A 21,264-nucleotide genomic window follows, 5' to 3' on the forward strand; every position below is an offset into this window, starting at 1 on the left:
AGAGAATCAGGGAAGAGCTGGAGAGTTGTGGAGACTCACCAGTGGGAGCAGGGAGGGCAGTCTGGGCTCTGGGTTCCTGCCCAAGTGTCAAACCCTTCTCCCCACACGGCTCCTGTGTGAAAGGTTTCTCTGCCCATGGGAGCTGGGGCAGGTGAACGCCCCAGCCGAGGGAGAGGGACCCTGGCTCAACTGCCAGCAGTGCCTGCTCTAGGAGAGGGACACAAAATACCCTCTGCCATGGAAATGTGCCCACGTTAGCACCCTCCCAGGCAGGCCCTTCTCCAGGCCAGGGGCTGGATGGCAGCTATGGTTTCCAGTCCACGTCTCACAGGGATCCTTTCTCCCTCCCCCCGGCCTCTCCCTCATCTGCCTCCCACAACGCTGAGGGAAAGGTGCCCCCACCAACCCCCTGCTCCCATCCCCCCTGCACCTGCACACAGGTACTGCCCCGACACAAACCCACACTGACACCCCTGGGGAGGCAGCAGGAGGGCAGGGGTGGAGGCAGGAGCGCAGCAGGAGGACGGGGTCCCAGGGCAGCCATGGGGCCTTAATGCCCCTGCCCAGGAAGGAAGGCAGCTCTGGGGCTGTGATAGAAGTTCTCGGGGTCTGCGAGGGCCCAAGGCAGCAGGAACAGCCCATGGAGACTGGAGTCCTGGCAGAGCCATTGAAGGGGCAATCCCAGGCCCGTGTTCCTCAGCAAGTGGCTCTGCACCCTGCGCCAGGGCAGTGGGGAGCATGGTTGCCTCCTAACCACTGTGGGAGATGATCCCTGGGCTGTGATCCCCCCTGTGGCTGGCTGGGGTGTTCAAGGCACCACGGCCACCTTAGGGCTCACTTCTGTGGGGCCACAGGCCAGGCCTCATCCCAACACGGCAGCTCTGTTGTGGCCTCTGCACTGTGGGACCAGCATGGCCCAGGCAGGGCCTGGGAGTAAGAGCAAATGGGGAACCCCGAGGTGAGGAGATGGGCGTTCCCGCTGGGGTGCATCACGGGACCTTGCAGAGAGCCATTTTTGTTGGAAACTTTTGCTGGCAGGATGGAAATGCCTCTGTCAGCAGGAATATTCCCCAGGGACCATGGGCTCTTGCAGTCCCACAGCCTGACCCTGAGCCCGCTGTCCCCGAGACACACCCATTCCCCTCCACCACGTCTTTGTGCTCTGCTCCCCCCCAGTCAGCCTCAGGGAGACACCCCGACACCTGGGAAGGCAAGCACCAGCTCTGGCTCAAACCCCCAAAGACTTTTAATAAGAACAAATATGGAGGCACAGCGTAAAAACAGGGTAATACAAATAGAGGAAACGCCCAGCTGTTTCTGCTGCCTGTGGCAAAAGGGAGATGGTTCCCTGGTGCTCATGGTTCTCCCAGCTGCACAGTCCTCTCCTCCCTCCCGGCTGCACCCAGCTGCACGGCAGGGACGGGCTCTCCTGGTTTGGGCGTCGGGGACCGTTGTGCACTGAGCTCCGGTGTCACAGCCTTTGTGTCCTCACTCAGGGGGTTGTTCCAGAGACACCTCTTCAGCATCATCATAGCCCGTGCTCTCTGGGGACAGGGACCAGCACATCTCTGGGAGCGCAGGTTTGCCCCTGCTAGCAGCAAGGCAGGCCATTGCATGTCTGCCCCATGGGGTGCCCCTCCTGGTCTGTACATCTCCTGCCTCCCTTCTCCTCACCAGTCCTGAGATGTTCAGCTCCCTCTCCCACCCCCTGGTTCCCCCCAAGGACCGAGCAGGTTCCCCCATCCCAGGAGGTTGGGCTCTCAGTACAACAGCAATTCAACCAGCACCACGGATGGCACCCCAGGAACCGGCAGTGCTATCTTTCCCTCTCACCTCCAGGTGCATCCCTGGGCCCTGCTCCCTCCTCTGGCGCCTTGGGCATTTCCCAGTCTCCCTGCCCAAGGGAAGGATCAGATCCCCTGCCCTGGGGAGCCAGGGTCAGAAACTTCCCTGGCATCATCATAGCCATCCACTGAGTCACCTCCAGGCAAGACGGGGACATCTGAAAGGAGAGGGGAGCTGGTGACAGTGAGAAGATACATCCTGCAGAGCAGAGGACGCAAGGATGTGCAGGGACATGGGGCTCAGACACTGGTGTTGGCAGCACCACGGGAGACACGCAGTGTGCTCTGACAGTGACAGTGACACCGCTGTCCATCACATGTCTGCAGGGACAGGACATCAACCCCTTCCTGCTACTGTTACCTGGTGCTGAACGTGGACCATCCTCCTCCTCGCTGTCCCTGGGGTAGGGCTGCAGCTTGGTCAGGGACCCCTCTGAATCGGAGCCTGGAGAGAGGCACAGTGGGTGTTATGGGAGTGCTGAGCCGGCTTGTGGTCAGTGCTGCTGGGGACGGGGGACCCACAGAGCCAGGGCTGAGTGGGGAGGAGGGCTCAGGACTCACCCTGCTCCCCTGGGATCAACCCTGTCTCAAAGGGCCTCCCAGAGATGCCTGGGACAGCCCCTTTCCTCACCCTTCAGGTGTCACATAGGGGTGCAAGGGCAGGCAGAGAGGAGCTGTCCCCAGCTGGGACAGGCAGAGCTGGTAGGGAGGAAGCTTCTCTCCCAGGCCCAGGACCTGCCTGCTCTCCCCACAGACCCCACAGCCCCAGTACTGCAGGGACCATGGGCCAGGGGGCTGCAGTGGGTCAGCCCCTGGTGAGGGCCAGGGGAAAGAGCCCTGCAGATGTGCTCCCCATGAGGGACCCACACCCACCTGACTGACCGAACCTTGCCTGCTTCTCCCACGCTGGGCTGTAACCGATCTCTTCATACACGGCCTCAGGGAAGGGCTCCCGAGCTCTCTCAGAGCCTGCGGACAGAGGCAAGGTTGGCCCAGGAATCATAGAATCATAAAATAGTTTGGGTTGGAAGGGACCTTTAAGGGTCATCTAGTCCAACCCTCCCTGCAATGAGCAGGGACATCTTCAACTTGATTAGGTTACTCAGAGCCCCGTTCAACCTGACCTTGAACACTTCCAATGATGAGGCACTGACAGCTTCTCTGGGCAACCTGCTCCAGTGCTTCACCACCCTCAGCGAAAAAATTTCTTCCTTATATGTAGTCTAAATCTACCCTCTTTTACTTTAAACCCCTTACCCCTTGTCCTTTCACAACAGGCCCTGCTAAAAAGTTTGTCCCATCTTTCTTATAAGCCCCCTTTAAGTATTGAAAGGCCGCAATAAGGTCTCCCCAGAGCCTTCTCTTCTCCAGGCTGAACAACCCCAACTCTCTCAGCCTTTCTTCACAGGAGAGGTGTTCCATCTCTCTGATCATTTTCGTGGCCCTGCTCTGGACCTGCTCCAACAGGTCCACATCTTTCTTGTGCTGGGGACACCAGAGCTGAACACAGTACTCCAGGTGGGGTCTCACCAGAGCAGAGGGAAAGAATCACCTCCTTCGACCTGCTGGCCATGCTGTTTTTGATGCAGCCCAGGATATGGTTGGCTTTCTGGCCTGCGAGCGCACATTGCCGGTTCATGTCCAGCTTTTCATTCACCAGTACCCGCAAGTCCTTCTCGGCAGGGCTGCTCTCAATCCCTTCAACCCCCAGCCTGTATTGATACCGGGGGTTGCCCTGACCCAGGTGCAGGACCTTGCACTTGGCCTTGTTGAACCTCATGAGGTTCACACGGGCCCACTTCTTAAGCTTGTCCAGCTCCCTCTGAATGGCATCCCATCCCTCAGGCGTGTCAACAGCACCACTCAGCTTGGTGTTGTCTGCAAACTTGCTGAGGGTGCACTCGATCCCACTGCCTATGTCATTGATGAAGATATTAATGGGCAGAGAAGGGACGGAATTCCGCTCTGTTCCTACAGCCCTGTTCCCCTGGGCCAGCCCAGGGCTGTCCCCACAGCACAGCCCTGCTGCGCTGTCGGGTCACTGCTGCCACTTCCTTACTGAGGCCAATGTCCCATGGAGATGGTCTGGGGCAGCGACACCCTCGCACCATCCCTTCAGAGATAGCCCTTGTGCCCCTCTGTCCCCTGGGTCAGGTCCCTGGTGCTGAGCTTGGAGCAGATCACACCTTTGCTCCCCCCCTGGAGCTGCCACCTCTCTGCTCCATGGCCCATGCCCTGGCAGTTGGACAGCCCCAAGTGGGATCTGCATGGGCAGGAACACAGAAAGGGCAGCACCAGGCCTGGAAGACATGTGGGACCAGGACACCCCAGTCCTGACCCAATTACACCGGGGGTAGGGGACCCCAGGGGGTGAGTGATGGGGAAGCTCCCACCCTACTGGGTAAAAGACACCCTACCCAACGCCCCCCATCGCTACCCCAGTGCCTCCTCCTGGGAGTTTCACACCCTAACAAGGAGCCCCTTCCCTCCAGCTGTGGGTCACAGCCTGGCCTCAAGAAGACCCAGTGCTGGCAGGGAGGACAGGTTACCTGCTCAGGGGGTTGGTGCTGCCATCCTGGGTGCAGCTGCAGAGGAGGAGAAGGAGAGCTGGGCTGAGAGGATGGGTGTGCAGGTACCAGGGAGCCTCCTCTCTGACATGCCATGTGTCTGTGTTTGTGTGCGTGTGCGTATATCCCTGACACATCCACCCAAATTGCCCCTCTTGAGAGGCTGGGCAGGGTGGCCGGGACAGAGCCCAGGGCCCTGCTCTGGGTATTGGGCAGGATGGTGCAGGTAGCCTGGGAGATGCCCCTGGGAACTGCAGGGCCCTGCAGGCAGAAGACATCCCACAGAAGCAGCTGCCCACTTGGGAACAGGCTTCCGTGCTCCACAAGGATGGCCTTGCTCTCAGGAGCTCTAGAGCCATGATGGGACCCAGCAGGGAAAACGCCTTCCCTGGCTGCTTGCCAATACCCCCGTGAGGAGTCCTAGCCCTGCCGCTCACCTGAGCAGTGCACGGAAGCATCCTCCTTATGCCGGCAGGCACCGCTGTCCCCAGACCGAGCCCAGCAGTCCTGCAGAGATGGCTCTGTCCCCCAGCACCCCACCTGCTCCAGCCAGAGGGGACCCGTCCCCTCTCCAAACACAGCCTCGTCCAGGGCAGACACTGCGGGGCCGCAGCCCAGCTGCCTGCATGCCACCTCGGCATCCTGCATGTCCCAGGAGTCGTCGCACACCGTCCCCCAGGAGCCGCGGTGCCAGACCTCCACTCTGCCCGAGCACCCGTTCTCGCCTCCCATGGCACGAATCTTCTCCCTGTCTGGAGAAGGCAGAGACCTCCCAGGGCACCGGGACAGCAGGCAGAGCCCTGCCAGGTGAGAGGGGCATGCAGAGGAGCAGCTACCTGTGCAGCTTGTGGAGTTTGGGCACACAGTCCCCAGGGCCGGGGGTGTTTCTGGCCGTCTCCCTGCAGAAGGAAAAGCTGGGGTGAAGGGGCTGCTGCAGGGGAGTCACGCAGCAGAGAGTAGGGTGGAGCTCTGCTCACACCTCCCGGTGCCACCTCACTCATGGCAGCAGCTGAACCCTGGTCATTCAGGGGACACACACAGCAATGTGGGGGACCTTGACTGCTCAGCCCCAAAGGGACCCTGGTTCACAGAGAAGCAGGAGGGTGTCCATGGAGGGGACGCTCCTCAGAGCCCTGGCTGGTCTCTTCTGAGACCTTGCCTGGAGACACCTCTGCCTCCCCCGGGCGCTGCTGGGATCCCGGCTGGTAACTGCTGGGGCTCTGAGAGCTGAAGTCCCATTTGTGCCACCAGAAGCAGCAGGGTCCAGCACGTAAAGTGAAATCCCCTATGGGCCCTGGCTCTGCACTTGACTGTGCCCAGCAGGGAGCAGGAGCTGGGGGGATGCTGGTGCCCGGGTAGCTCAGAATTACCATTGCAGGTGATGTGGGTCTCATCTCGCAGGTCATCGCATGACTGTGGGTCCCAGGGAGCGGAGGGACACTGCCAGAAGGAGCTGTTTCTCTCCCCACACTCCACACGATCCAGCCAGGCACGGCCAGACACCCTACCATAGGGCAGGCGTGTTTCCAGGGACCCTCCATCCCCGCAGCCCAGCTCCTTGCATGCCAGCGACACCGTTTTGGGAGTCATTGAGTTGGAGCAAACGCTCCCCCACGTCCCATTATAGAAAACCTGCAGGCGCCCGGAGCAGCCATCGCTGTTCTCCAGCCTCAGGGCCATGAACTCTGGGAGGAAAGACCCCAAAGGTGAACAGGCTAGTCTGGGGCTCTGGGAGCAGAGAAGCCTCTTCACCCACCAGGCTCTCAGCCGGGCAGCGGCATGGCTAGCAAGTCACCCTTTTGCCAGGGGGCAGAGAGAAGTCCCTGACGGACAGACACCCATGCCTTCCCCAGTAACTGTTGGGGACAGCACAGCTTACAAGGGACCCCTAGTGGGACTGAGGGGGTTTCTGCATGCGTGTCCCCAGGACAGGCTCAGGTAGAGGCTCAGAGGTAGCCAGGGACAGCCTCGGCCATTGCTGACTATCCCCTCATCCCAGCCTCTGGGCACTGGGCTCTCACCACAGCTCCCGGCACGGACCTGAGCAGCCAACTCCTGCATCCTCTTTGTGCCTGCAGGCATGCTGCCCCCAGGACCCTGCTGGGCAGTCCCAGAGAGCAGCTTTGGCCCTGGAGCAGTTCATGCCATCCAGCCAGATCTGCCCAGAGCCTTCCCCGAACTGAGCAGAGCCACCTGCCTCCACCACACCTCCGCAGCCCAGCTGGTGGCAAACAACAGTGGCATCGGGCAGGCCCCAGCTGTCATCACAGATTGTCCCTCAGCTGCCCTGGTAGTAGATCTCCACTCTCCAAGTGCAGTGCCCAGGCCTGTTCACCACCTGGACCTGCTGGCACCCTGCAGCAGGAAGAAACCCCAGCTGCCATCAGGGCTTGGTGCCCACCCAGCCCAGAGCCTCATGCCCTGCGCACCGGACCCCTCGCAGCACCACAGGACCCGTCCCTCTCTGAGTTCAGGCTATCTCTGCCTCTCTGCACCTCAAGCTGCCAGCACATCACACTGGCCTCCTGCACATCCCACCAGTCATCCAGGACTCTGACCCACATCCTGTGCTGGAAAATCTCCACTCGTCTGTCGCACCAACTCCCTCCAAGCACCAGCTGCAGGGATGCAGAGCCAGATGGGCCTGGGGGGAGCAGCCATGCCCCAGCCCTTGGCAGCACCAGAGAGCCCAGAAACCTGCAGCACCTCTCTAGGCTCTAGAACCCTCGCAACACCCTGGAGCTCACCCACCTGCCTCCAGCCCTCTGTGCTGAGCAGGTTTCACAGCACTTGTTTCCCAGTCCCTGAGCCTTCCTGAGCAAGACGCTGTCTTTGCCCTTTGTGGGGCAGAGCCACCCAACATGTCCCTGCTGAGGCAGCTTGGGCAGCTCCTGCAGGAGGGAGCAAGCAGCAGCAGTTACGTGGGGACAGGCAGCACTGGGACAAGCCTTGCCCAGCCTCAGCGCTGACACTGGCACTGCTGAGACACCGGGCAGAGCCCACACGTCTCTGTCCCTCTGCATCCCTGGGGATGGGGGACTGGGAGCCTGTGTCCCTGGCAGGGAGCAGGGCAAGGGGCGCCTTTCTGACCAAACAGGACAAGTTTGGGTCTTGTGCTGACCAGAAGCACTAGAAGCAAGGCCAAAGCCCATCCCTGCTCTGCAGCTCACCCCCCCCCAGGTCTGCTGCTGGGGGCACCTGGGCAGCCCCCATGGGTGTGGGATTGGGGTCTGGGGGGGGGGTCTCTGTGGGGCTGAGACAGGGCTGTCTGCAGCCAGAGGGATGGAGCTGAGCCCCACAGCCCTATCCTGGGGCTGACCTGCAGCAGGAGAGCAGAGGATCCCAGCCCTGGGGTGGCCCCAGGGCCTGAGCCACTGCCCTCGGGGTAGAGATGCCTGACCTCGTTCAGGCCTCAGCTCTCCCACATCAGAGCGGTGGGTGAGAGCAGGCAAAGCCCTCCAGGTTGCTCCAGGTGAAGCCAGGGTTACTCAAGGGAGAAATGCAGCCTGGTGCCGCCATGGGCCCCCCTGCTTTTGGTGGCCATGTCACATTTTCCCAGCACTCACCTGAGTAAATGACAGCAGCGTCGTTCAGCAGCTGCCTCATGCAGCACGGTGAGGTCCCCAGGGCAGTCACTGGGCACTGTCCCAGGTGAGCTTCCGTCCCATCAGAGTGGAATGAGTGTCTCCAGACAGGTCCGGTCCCTCTCCCAAAAGGCCCTCCTCTGGGAATGGACTCAGCAAACCCGCAGTTGAGATGACAACAGAGAACATGGGCATCCAAGAGATCCCAGAGGGAGGCACAGAGGGTCCCCCAGGTCCCTGGAACCTGGACTTCCACCCTTCCCTCACACGCTGTGCTGCTGTTCACCAGCCTGAACCCTGTGTCCTCAGGAAAAGAGAAGAACCAGAGAGGGCGGACTTGTGCTCTTGCTCCCTCGGGAGATGAAGGAGAGGCCAAATGGAGGAGAGCCTTCCATTATCCTCCTTCTGCATGATTTTAGGGCTGCAGACAACCACATCACCCCTCCAGTCCTCACACCCGGCATGGCACTGTCTCTGCCCTGCTCCCCTATCCCCAGCACACGCTCAGATATGTAACACCCCATCCTGAGTCCTTATGGGTACAGGTGACACCAGTGGTATTCGTGTGGGTGCAGGGCTGGTCTCTGGGGGACCCCGTGGGGCAGAACATGAGGAAGGATTCATTCCCCGCACACTGCAGCTCTCTGTCCCACATGGGACCGACACCTTCTCCAAAGTGAGCTGCCCTCAGGACAGACAGGGCTGCGCCACTTTGTAACCCCTTGCAGACCAGGTCGGCGGCTTTGGGACCAAAGTCTGAGTCACAGTTTTCCACTGGTCCCCGTGGTGGATCTCCATGCATCCTGAGCAGGGGCTGTTCCCTCCGACCAGCCGGACAAATCCTGGAGCAATCAAAGTCCCTGGAGAGTTCCCAGAGCTCTCTGGCAGTTATATGCCTACATCCCACCTGGTCTGCAAGGTGGCCACAGGGAAGGAGCCCCATGACCCTCCCAGCAGCTCCCAGTGGGTATTGATGGCACAAACACACCAGGGACACCTTGCCACTCCTCAGACATCAGCATAGCACTTGTGGGCTTGCTTCTCTCCCAAACCCCCAGCCATAGGCACTGCTCAGACAAACTACTGCCATTTTGGAGACCCTGAGCTTCCTGGCAGCACCCAGAGCACTTGGGGCCCAGGGAGACTGGCCAAGGCACTGTTGGCTGCTGCAGCCTGATCTGCCCGCTGAGCTCAGGGCCAGGCTGAGGAATCCCTTGGAATCACCAGAAACACACCCTTCTCTCAGGGTGGTCTCAGGCTGTTGGGACACTGCTGTTAGAGGGGACATGTCACAGGGTACAGGTATGACATGGCTATATTGGCAGTCGGTGTCTGTGCCAGACCCCACTCTGGCACGTGCCTGGGGAGGGGGTCTTCAGCCAGGGCCAGAGTGCACTGCCAGGCACGCACATCCCCATCAACGGCCAGGCAGAGGGTAGGAGAGAGGGCAGAGGAGCAGCCCTGGGCTGACAGGAGCTCCCAGTGCAAGGACGGGCACTGAGGACACTGCAAGGGCTGGCAAAGCCCCAGTAGCACAGGGCAGCTGGGGGCTGGGGTAGGCAGGAAAGGTTGGGCAGCAGGTTGGCACTGCCCGCATGGGGCCGTATCTCCATGGACTGTAACTCATGGGGTGGCCCTGGCAGAGGAATGAGGTGCCATATGCAACCCTGTTCCTCTGCCCAAGGCCAGCGCTCCTCCCCTCTGAACGTCCCCTTTGCTTAGGCTGAGGGACTCGTGTCTGCCAGGAGGCACAATCCAAAAGTCCCTTGACATCTCGTGCCATTCCCCAGGGCTGTGGGAGGTCATGTGAGCAGCTTTTGGTGCCTCTGGCATTGTGGGAACTGTCCCCTGGTAATGCCAGACCGGTCCTGGCTGAGTGGGAGGAGAAAGATGGGAACCAACAGACACAAAGGGGCAGGGAGGGGGATTAATCTCCCAGTGCCAGGCACTGAACGAGGGTGGGCTGAGCCAGCCACCTCAGGGGCCAGAAAGGGGGTGGGCACCTGGGGGTGGGCTCCCATTGGTCTTTCCTCAGGGACCGGGGACACCAGCAATGACAGTCCCAGCTTGGCAGTGTGACCAACCACACTGGGCCCTGCTCCGGCCTCTGCTCGTTGTTCCCTGAGGGCACAGCCAGGTCCCCTCCCCTGTCCTGGCCTCACAGGTGGGGAACAGGCTGGCCATTTACCTGAACATGTCACTCCAGCATCCTCACCGTGACCACAGTTGTGTTGACCCCATCCGTTGTGTGTACAGTCAGACAGGGCAGACTTGGTGCCATGACAGCGAACATCATCCATTCAAATGGGGCCAGATACTGAGCCACAGTGTCCGTACTTAGGAGCTTTAACAGCAGACCCACAGCCCAGCTGCTTACAAACCACTGCAGCATCAGCCATGTCTCAGGAGTCATCACACACGGTCCCCAATTGGCCCTGGTGTTTCACCTCCACTCTCCCAGCGCAGCGCCTGCTGCCATCCTCCAGCCTCAACTCTGCAGCCCCTTCAAACACCAACATGGGACTGGTCAGGAGAGCACCAAGCCCCAGACTGCAGGTCTGGAGGTCCCCTCTTCCCAGGCCGAGTCACTGGCACCAGGGTGGGAGCCCTCAACCTCCGGGCTCTCCCTGGGGCAGTGTCGGTGTCCCTCCACTCCCCATGGGCTGTGCAGGCTATGGGCACTAACTCCTGACTCGCTGGGCCATTTCCTGCCCCACAGCCCTTGGCACCTCCTCCCACCTCAATGGCCCCCTGCTCATGTCCATCGACATACTGTGCCCCCAGGCCCTGCACAGGGCACCTGCTCCTCCCCAGCCCAGCACCCCTGAACAGCTCCATGCCCCCAGGCCTGCAGCTGCCCCTGCCCACCACCTGCCCCAGCACCACACAATCCTACCACCACCCCAGGGCTTTCCATGTCCCCAGGGAGCAACGACACAATCCTGAGCATCCCCCAACCCATGTCCCCTTGTCGCCACTGGCATCAGCGCTGGGGCCCCAGGAAGGACATCTCTCTACTGCCTCCACGTGCAGACGTGCCGGTCCCCTTCTCTCTGTGGGGCACAAACTTCCCTCCTGGGGTTAGGGTCCCCCAGAACCTGGGGGCAGTGAGCAGCACACAAACCCTCTGGGGCACCCTGGAGATTTGCTGTCCCCTGGGGATCACTGAGTGTCACTGCCATCAGCTGGGGCACTGCCGACTCCAGAGGCACAGCACTGGGGAACAGGGGATCCCAAAAGGGTGCCCCAGGATGGGGTGTCTATAAATGCAGCCAGGCATGGACCACCCTAAATACTGGAGCCCTGGAAGTGGAGATACCCTCTCCCACCCAGAGAGGCATGGGGAAAGGCATAGGGTCCATGGACTTGAGCACCTTCTGTCCCTCATCTCAGTGGCACCTGCAAAGAAACCCCGTTCTCAGAGGTATCCCAATGACCCTGCTGGTACTCAGTGGCCCTGGGCTATGGGACAGAGGAACTGGCACTTACCCCAGCACGACTGCACCCAGAGAAAAAGCCACATCGCTTGAGAAGAGAGGAGTTCCTCCATCCCCATCCTGAGCCTCCTGCCCTGCTGGCACAGCCCTGCTGCACCCCACTCGCTCTCACAGCTCCTAGAAATTCATGGGGATAACATGGTGGGAGGGTAATATATCTCTCCTGCTGACCCAGCTGCAGGAGAAGCCAATCGAAGCAGCAGCACCTTTTTAGACATGATCAGGAGCTATCTCCCCTCCGACACAGCCCAGCCCTCCAGTGAACTTCTCTAGCACCGTTCATGACCATATATGAGGGATGGCTCCGCTTCGTGTGTCACGGTCACTGCGGTGGGGGATCATCACAGGACAGGGCTGTGTGGGGGAGGGTCTGTCACCCCTTGCACCTCACTGTGGGGACTAGGGGCACTGTGCATCTCCTACGCTGGGCTCATCCAAGAGCCCAAGAGGCAAGTGTCCAGCCATCCCCATGCTACAGGAACCACAGGGCTGGGACTGCACCAAGGTCTGTGTGAGGATGGGAAGGAAACAGCCCCTGCCCCTCCTACAGACCCTGCTGTGCTGGCAACAGCAGCTGGGAAAGGTCCTTGGCCAGGGGAAGAGCTCCATCAAGCTCCATTGCAGAGGGACCTGGACAGGCTGGATCGATGGGCCCAGACCAATTGTATGAGGTTCAACAAGGCCAAGTGCCGGGTCCTGCACTTCGGCCACAACAACCCCATGCAGCGCTACAGGCTTGGGGAAGAGTGGCTGGAAAGCTGCCCAGCAGAGAAGGACCTGGGGGTGCTGGTTGACAGCCGGCTGAACATGAGCCGGCAGTGTGCCCAGGCGGCCAAGAAGGCCAATGGCATCCTGGCCTGTATCAGAAATAGTGTGGCCAGCAGGAGTAGGGAAGTGATAGTGCCCCTGTACTCGGCACTGGTGAGGCCGCACCTCGAATACTGTGTTCAGTTTTGGGCCCCTCACTACAAGAAGGACATTGAGGTGCTGGAGCGTGTGCAGAGAAGGGCAACGAGGCTGGTGAGGGGTCTGGAGAACAAGTCTTATGAGGAGCGGCTGAGGGAACTGGGGTTGTTTAGCCTGCAGAAAAGGAGGCTGAGGGGAGACCTCATCGCTCTCTACAACTCCCTGAAAGGAGGTTGTAGCGAGGTGGGTGTTGGTCTCTTCTCCCAAGTAACTAGTGACAGGACAAGAGGAAATGGCCTCAAGTTGCGCCAGGGGAGGTTTAGATTGGATGTAAGGAAGAATTTCTTTACTGAAAGAGTGGTGAAACATTGGAACAGGCTGCCCAGGGAAGTGGTGGAGTCCCCATCCCTGGAAGTATTTAAAAGACGAGTAGATGAGGCACTTAGGGACATGGTTTAGTGGACATGGTGGTGTTGGGTTGCTGGTTGGACTCGATGATCTTAGAGGTCTTTTCCAACCTCAATGATTCTATGATTCTATGATTCTATGATTCTAAGCTCCATCCGGGCAAGAGTACTGCCTTGCCCGTCCCTCTCTGCAGAGCCACACGGTGGGTCCCTTGCAGGAGCCGGAGCTGGGACATGTCCCTGCCCTGGAAGCAGACATGCAGCCCACAGCCTCAGACATGTCCCTGACTCTCAGCCTGTCACCAAGGGGCCGTTATTCCCCACAGGCAGACTGGGAGCTGGAGCCTGCAGGTGCACAAACCACAGCCCACGTGGCCTCGCAGCCCTCGCCGCGCTCCCCCCCGCAGTGCCCATGCAGGAAGTCTGTGGTTTCCTCCTGGCACCATGCCCTGGCACATCCCTGCGGTGCCCCTGAGCCACCCCCACCCTGACTGCTCCAGCCAGGGCTGCAGGGGTTGCTCCTTCAGCCTTGCAGACACGGGGCCAGGCAGCTCCCATCCCCTGTGATGCCCTTCTGATGCACACGGCCGCTCTGCACCAAGCCCCATGGCCACGGGGTGTCATCGGTGATGTGACCTCACACCCTCCTACTTCTGCTGCTGTGTGCTCATGAGTTACACTGTCACACGTGCGGGTGTGCTGTGTATGGGCTTCTGCTGACCATGGTTCTTCCAAAAAGCCATATTTGGATGGGGTCTAAATATTATTTTGATGACATCAGAAGCACCCACACAAGCCATATGCCTGATCTTTGCCTAAAAGCTACTCAGGCATCACTGAAATCACAAATTCGTGCACAAGCCATGTGCATACTCCTGGCCTATGCGCCACTCAGCCACAGGTGATGTCATAGCATCTACGCCTGCCATGTGCCTGCTCCTGGCCTCTCAGGTATTCAGACACCAATGACCTTACAAACACCTACACAAACTATTGGTCTGCTCCTAGCCTATCAGCTACTCAGGCACCAGTGACACAACTCAGCCTACACCACCCGTGGGCCTGCTCCTGGCCTGTCAGGTACTAGGGCAGCAGTGACTTCACAAGCACCTGGACAACACATAGGCCTTGTCCTGGCCTATCAGCTAATCAGTCACAAATGACATTGCAAACACCTACACGAGACAAGTTCTTACTCCTGGCCTACCAGCTTCTAAGGCCCCTGTGATCTCAAAATATCCAACACAAGGCATGTTTCTCCTGGCCTACCAGCTACTCAGGCACCTATGACCTCACAAAGTCATTCACAAATAATATGCCAGCTCCTGGCCTATCATCTACTCAGGCACCAGTGACCTCAGAAGCACCTACACAATCCATAGGCCTGTTCCTAGCCTATCAGATATTCAACCCAGAGTGACCTCACAAGTAGGTATCTGTCCATTTGCCATGTACTTGTCATTGATGTACTCAGGCTCCAATGACCTCACAAGCACCTATACAAGCCATGTACCTGGTCCTGGCCTATCAGCTACTCAGCCAAGAGTAACATCACAAGCACATACCCAAGCTCTGTGTCTCCCTCTTGCTCATCAACTACTCAGGCACCAGTGACCTGACCACCACATAGAATCATAGAATCATAGAATAGTTTGGGTTGGAATGGACCTTTAAAGGTCATCTGGTCCAACCTCCCTGCTGTGGGCAGAGTCATCTTCAACTACATCAGGTTGTTCAGAGCCCTGTCCAACCTGACCCTGAATGTTTCCAGGGATGGGGCATCCACCACCTCTCTGGGCAACCTGTTCCAGTGTTTCACCACCCTCAGCAGAAAAAATTTCTTCCTTATATCTAGTCTATATCTACCATATCTACATATCCACCTATTTGCTATCTCCTCACCTATGAGGTACAAGGGAACAAGTGGCCTCACCCAATCCCTCACTCACTCCCTCCCAGCAGGACATGGGAGACAACTGGAAGAGCAAAAGTGAGAAAAAACCTCATGGGTCAAGGTAATGACACTTTAATAAATAGTGAAAAATAAAAAAAGGAAGGAAACATGGGATGAAGAAGCAATCACTCACACCAGCAGAAAGATGCCCAGCCAGTCTCCAAGCAATGGCTACTTTGCAGAAACTCCCCTGCCAGTTTTAGTGCTGAACAAGACACCATATGGCATGGAATATCTCTTTGGGCCATTCGGGTCAGCTGTCCTGACTTTGTCCCCTCCCAGCCTCTGGCCCACCCCCAGCCTCCTCGCTGTGGGGTCAGAATGAGAAACAGAGAAGGCCTTGACATTATGCCAGCACTCATCAGCAATAGCTATAACAACAGTGTGTTTTCAACACTGTTTCAGCCACCAGCACAAAGCACAGCACCATAGGGACTGCTATCAAGCAAATGAACTCCAGCCCAGCCAGACCCAGGACAATCTCCACCCTTTATTCCATACCATTTGCATCCTGCCCAGGTCCTGCAGTATTCAATGCATTTTCATCAACCACCATCCCCCCCCTTCACTGTCCATGACATAAACACAGTGTACTGGGTTTGGCTGGTGTGGCTCAGGTGGACCTGGACAAGTCCCAGCCCACTCCTGGCTTCTCCCCTCATTCAGTCATCCGGAGTTTTTTGAAACATTTGATCAGGTCATCAATCTAAGGACAAGGCAAAACATGTAGCACCAGCCTGCACCCCACAATGGTCTTACAGGTAGCTGTGCGATCCCCCACAACCATGGGAATGGAAGCTCCCCACCACCCCCCCGACTTCTTGGTGTGACACCTCAAAATGCAGTTTGCAGTTCATAGGCCCATTGGCTGTTTTTCCTCGTTCGTGTGCTTCTTTTTGGTGATATGCCCTTCAGGTCTTTTCCTCTTTGTCCCCATGAACATGTTCTTCTGAGGTTGGCATTTTGCCCTGGTTTTCCACTTTCACAGCCCACATGGCCTATGTCTTGCAGCATTGTTCAAAGCCCAGAGTCTGCCCCAGGAAGCCTGCATGGCTGCCCTGCAGGGCTGGGCTGGCATGTGGGGGCCTCCCAGTCCATCTCACAGGGCTGGCCCCTTCTTTGCACGTGACAGGATTTGTTATGGGGGCCCCTTGGAGGCCTCCTAGAAGGGGGCCATCTCCCTTGGGCATGTTCCAGCTTGTCCACGCCCCACCACCTTTCGGGCACCCCTCCACCCTCTTGAAGTCCCCCCCAACCCCAGACCTGGCAGGGCTTGTTCTGCAGCCTGCTGAAGTGGGGAACGCCGACCTGGCCTTTTCCTTTTGTTTCTATTCACATTTAAACTATAACTGTTCACTCCATGTGCTCTTATTAAAGAAGATTTTATCCATTTCACACCTATGCTTTTGTGGTATATTAATTTAATTTCTATAGCTTTATACTTGTTCATATATATGTAAATGTATACACATATATACATATATAGAAGTATATATATAAAAATAACATATCTATTTTTAAATAAATACATTTGTTAATATAATTATACCCTCCCTTTTATAGATATATTTCTATATATGTATATATTGTATATAAATGCTTATATTTTTATATCTCAACAGTTTCTGGTCCAAGGGAGGCAGGCAGTCAATCACAGGGCTACCAGACAACAGATGGGTATGACAGAACCGAGAAATGGCTGCCAGCCAATCACCATGCAGGATGAAAACACATGGGGAATGAGGCTGTCAGAAGTGGCAGCCGCCCTCTATGTAATGACAGGCCCCTTTGTGACGTGCCCCTGGGGACACCAGGACGGGCGGCCAGACCTGCCAGCCAATCACAGGGCTGCCTGAGAGCTCGTGGTTATGACAGTGTCAAGAAATGGCCATTAGCCAATCACAGAGCAGTATGATGTTTAACAAAATGGCAGCTCACTGCCATGGAATGGCAGCACCGCGTCATAAAATTGCAGCCAAACCAAAATGGTGGCCCCTGTGTTTGTAGGGGAAGGGCCTTCCGGGTCTGATGCACTTCTGGGTAAACCTGCCAGCCAATCACAGCAGAGCACATGACCGGTAGAGGAGAGTGACTTCTGGGGCAAATGGCCCCTGCAGCTGCTGGGAGGAGGCGGGACTTCCACCAGAAGCTGGTGGGCGGGGCACCTGTCACGGTGTGTCTCCCGTAGCGGTGGTGCTGGTGCTCCTGGCATGTTCCGGGGCAGGGATCCCAACACGCACCAGGAAGGCACATGGGGAGGTACAAACAACCCAGCCAGAGCTGGGCCTCCAGAGCTGTGGAAGCCTCCAGTTTCCTCAGGTCTCCAGACCACACGAGTGACTGTCTCGCAAAACATCTGCATGGTCACACAGCTCAGGTAACATTGCTGTTGTCCTCTCTCGGGTGCTTTCCGGCCCAGTCCAGTGCCTCCCCACCTCTTTCCACGTCCCCTGCCAACTCCCCAGCCCAGCAGAACAGCCCAGTGTGGGCTTGCCCCACAGCAGTACCTGCTGCAGGGTGCTGCAGAGCCCCCCACAGCCCCAGCCCCTCTGAAGGGCACAGCAGCTCCTGGGGAGCAGGGAGGGGTCTCAGCCTCCCCATCAGCCCCAGGGATGGAGGCTCACCATGGCACGAGTAAATGGAGGTCAGTGAAACTGCAAGACCCCTGGTCTCATGTCCAGGAGATCCTCACCACAGACTGCATCTGCCCCCTCAGTGCCAGCCCCTCTCCACAGGCCGGAACAGGAGTCTTGGCCCAGCAACAGAGCAGCCTGCCCAGAGCAGGTGCCTGCAGAACATGGTTTCTTTTTCTCTTTGATCCCTCCCTGCAGGCACAGAAAAAGTTCCTTGCTCTTCTCCAGGGACATCCCTGCTCCACAGAGAGTCTTCCCCCAGGCAGGTGTGTCCATGCTGGCCAGGCCGCCTATTCCTGTTTCCCTCCCTGTTCTCCTCACAGGGCCCCAAGCTGGCAGTGCTGCTCCTCAGAGCGATGGGGATATGGTGCCCTGGGGCCACAGGGTGACCCCATACTGGCCATGCTGCTCAGGGTGGGAAGCAGGTAGATGGGGATCACTGTTTATGAGCCTCTTTCCATCTTCCCTGATGGCTCAGTAGCTCAGGACGGTGCTTGGACAGACCATGGGGTGTCTCTAATGGCACAAGGGGATCATGAGGGCCGCCCTAGATCCAGCCTGTGGGTTTTCTATGAAAGTATCCCGAATCACTCTCTAGTCTTGTGTCCCTTTGCCTGCTGGCTCCTCACAGCCTCTCCTGGCATTGCAGAGTCTTTGTTAGCATGTGGGCTCCACAGGTTCACTGTTTCCTCCGAGAGACTCTACTTGGATGGTCACTCATTTGGGTGTATTCCTGACACCAGCTTTGGAAGAGGCATCTAGCCTTCTCGCCCTGCCCTGAGGAGCCCCTTTGGTGATGGTGGTGCTAGCAGGGAGGCCAGCTCTGACACAGTGGTTCACATTGCCTGCTCTTCCCCACAGCCACAGGGATGTCACTGTAGAGACAATGGGACTGTCACAAATTACACGAGACCTTTGGGCTTACACAATTGCAAAGGTCTAAGAGGACAGTGTGGAACTGAGGAGAGACCAGCACTGAAAAGACCACGTCCTGCTGCTGTCCATGGCCATGGTTCCAAGGAAGCAGCAGCCCTGACAGAGAAGGAGTGGCCACTGAGGCAGTGAGCGGCAGCCCCGAGGGCCACTGCGGCTGCTCTGCCATGCAGCATCTTGCCTCTTGGTTCCTGAACCCCTCCTGCCTTCTGGGGCTGCACCCCACAGCTCCAGAGAGGATAGATAAGAGGTGGGAGCTGAGACAAATGATTTTCTGCTTGATTCTCTATTAAGCAGGGAGCCTGGCTTCATATATATATGAGGTCTTTGAGAAAAAAAGGTAGGAAGCCAAGAATAATATTATCATAATTATACATATTAAAAAAACCCCAACAAACCAAAAAACAAGCAAGCAAACAAACAAACAAAACCAAAGGAAAATTAAAGACACGTATGAACAAAAGTTAGTCCTGGCTTTTCCTGAGATACCCATGGAGTCCTGTGAGGATGATAGGCACTTTATTGATGCTGAAGTAGCATGTATTCAAATAGTTTCCACAGGCCACCCTTGATCTCTTTGTTCCTTATGCTGTAGTTGAGGGGGTTCACTGTGGGAGGCACCACCAAGTACAGAACTGCCACGACCAGATCCAGGGATGGGGAAGAGATGGAGGGGGGCTTCAGGTAGGCAAACATTCCAGTGCTGACATACAGGGAGACCACGGCCAGGTGGGGGAAGAACGTGGAAAAGGCTTTGTGCCGTCCCTGCTCAGAGGGAATCCTCAGCACAGCCCTGAAGCTCTGCACATAGGACAGCAGAATGGAAACAAAACAACCAAAAGGCACTGATCGCGAGAAGCCCAGCTTCCCTGAGGTAGTCTGAATCTGAGCAGGAGAGCTTGAGGATTTGGGGAACTTCACAGAAGAACTGGTCCAGGGCATTGCCTTGGCAGAGTGGTAGTGAAAATGTATTAGCTGTGAGCAGCACAGCATTGAGGAAACCACTGCCCCAGGCAGCTGCTGCCATGTGGACACAAGCTCTGCTGCCCAGGAGAGTCTCGTAGTGCAGGGGTTTGCAGATGGCCACGTAGCAGTCATAGGCCATGACAGTGAGGAGAGAATACAACGCTGAGATCAAGAAAATAAAAAAAAAAAAAAAATCTGTGCAGCACATCCCACGTAGGAGATGGCCCTGTTGTCCCATAGGGAATTGGCCATGGATTTTGGGAGATGGAGCCCAGGTCGAGGAGGGAGAGGTTGAGGAGGAAGAAGTACATGGGGGTGTGGAGGTGGTGCTTGCAGGCTATGGTTGTGATGATGAGGCTGTTGCCCAGGAGGGCAGCCAGGTAGATGCCCAGGAAGAGCCAGAAGTGCAAGAGTTGCAGCTCCCGTGTGTCTGCAGACTCGAAGAGGATGAACTCAGTCATGAAGCTGCCGTTGGACATTTGCTGCCTCTGGGCACAGATGTCTGTCCAAAGATGGAAAAGACACGGTAAAGTTAGGACAGACTTCTCTCAGCAAAGGTACTCCATTTCTCATCAAAATACACACCCACCCACCCCCAATTAAAATGCATTTCCTCTCTCTGGGTTGTTGTGCTGAATGTGCTGTGAGGAGCAGGGGCTCTGCCTGTGATGTCCCGAGGAGTCAGCTCTGCCCTGCTGCAGTGAGTACACGGGAGCTGGTTGGTGACACCTCCGGTGTTCACAAGTGATGTCAGATGTAATCCACCTTTAGTGGAAAAGTTCAGTATCTGCACTCATGACTCTGAAGAGTGGGCTGAAGATGAGAAGCTTAGTGTGTCTTTATGGTAATTTTGTCTGAGTTTCTTGTTTTCCATCATTACATCTGGTGAGCGCTCTTTTTAGGGGTTAGAAATCCCCATTTTTACAACTGAAAGTGTGAAAGTCATAAGACCAGACAGGCAAAAGGGGTCAGCTCTCTGTGGCTTAGTGCAGGGTCATGAGAACTGCAGTGTCCATTATTCTGTTCCCAGCTGCCCTGTGCTTTCATTTGTGCTTCCTCAAGGATGACTGCACCTGCAAATTGCTTTTAAAACAAATGCAACTGGACTCTGATGAGAGCAGAGGAGTCCTGTTTCAAAGGGCAGATCTGTGATCTCTTCTCTTTCCCAGCCCGGAGGTGAACTTGTGATGGAGAAGGCAAGACACGGCTGCTCAAAGAGAGAAGCAAAGGACTCTGAGAGGTCAGTGCCAACCCCCAAGGGAAGGCTCGGCACTCCCTAGGATCCTACAGGAGAGCCGTGCCTTTCTGGAGGGCAGCCTGCAAGCGCAGAAGGACAGGCAAAGGGGATAGTCAGGTGTCCTGAAATGGGATCTCCCAAAGGGAGAGTCAACGCTGCCCAGCAGACAACGCTCAGAAGACATCCACAGTGAAGGACCAAAAGAGAGCTGCCTGAACATAGCCTCTCCCAGTCCCTGTTCGCAATTTCCTCCCACTCCGTGCCATGACTCTGGTGCCTGGAGCTGTATTTGCCAGGAACCATTTCTCTTTGCCCAAGTCTCCTCCTTGTCCATGCTCACAGAGCTCATCCCACTCACTGTGCACTCATCTTGGCCCTGCAGACACCTCCTGGCAGCAGAACACTGCCCAGGGTCATCTCCGTGTCAGTAGGCTCTGATGGTAACATGAGTGCAACCCTGGGGAGGCTGGAAAGGGGATACTGGTGCTGCCTGTAAGGCACAGGGTGTTGATTTTTGATAATCGCAGGTTTATTCACCTCTAAGAGAAACATATTTGGAATTTCAGTGCCTCCTCCAGAACTGAGAGATGAATTTCTATGTCCTGTTCCCCACCCAGACAACCAAGAGTAGAAGACTGAAAGCACAGGATCCTTACCTTTCAAGTAGCCCCTGCCTTGATGTGCTTCTTGAACAGTGCCCTGGGAAAGTCCTGGGGGTGATCTGGAGCTGTGAGTA

At 57.0% G+C, this 21,264-nt stretch overlaps 2 pseudogenes; both read right to left on the reverse strand.

Annotated features, from left to right (window-relative positions):
* Nucleotides 1-1,910: 1,910 nt before the first annotated feature.
* LOC143173484 (scavenger receptor cysteine-rich type 1 protein M130-like) lies at nt 1,911-11,518 on the reverse strand (annotated as a pseudogene).
* Nucleotides 11,519-18,844: 7,326 nt separating this feature from the next.
* Nucleotides 18,845-19,770, reverse strand: LOC143173485 (olfactory receptor 14J1-like; annotated as a pseudogene).
* Nucleotides 19,771-21,264: the final 1,494 nt, after the last annotated feature.

The sequence above is a fragment of the Aptenodytes patagonicus genome, unplaced genomic scaffold (genome assembly GCF_965638725.1).
Source record: "Aptenodytes patagonicus unplaced genomic scaffold, bAptPat1.pri.cur scaffold_88, whole genome shotgun sequence".
Classification (NCBI taxonomy): Eukaryota; Metazoa; Chordata; class Aves; order Sphenisciformes; family Spheniscidae; genus Aptenodytes; species Aptenodytes patagonicus.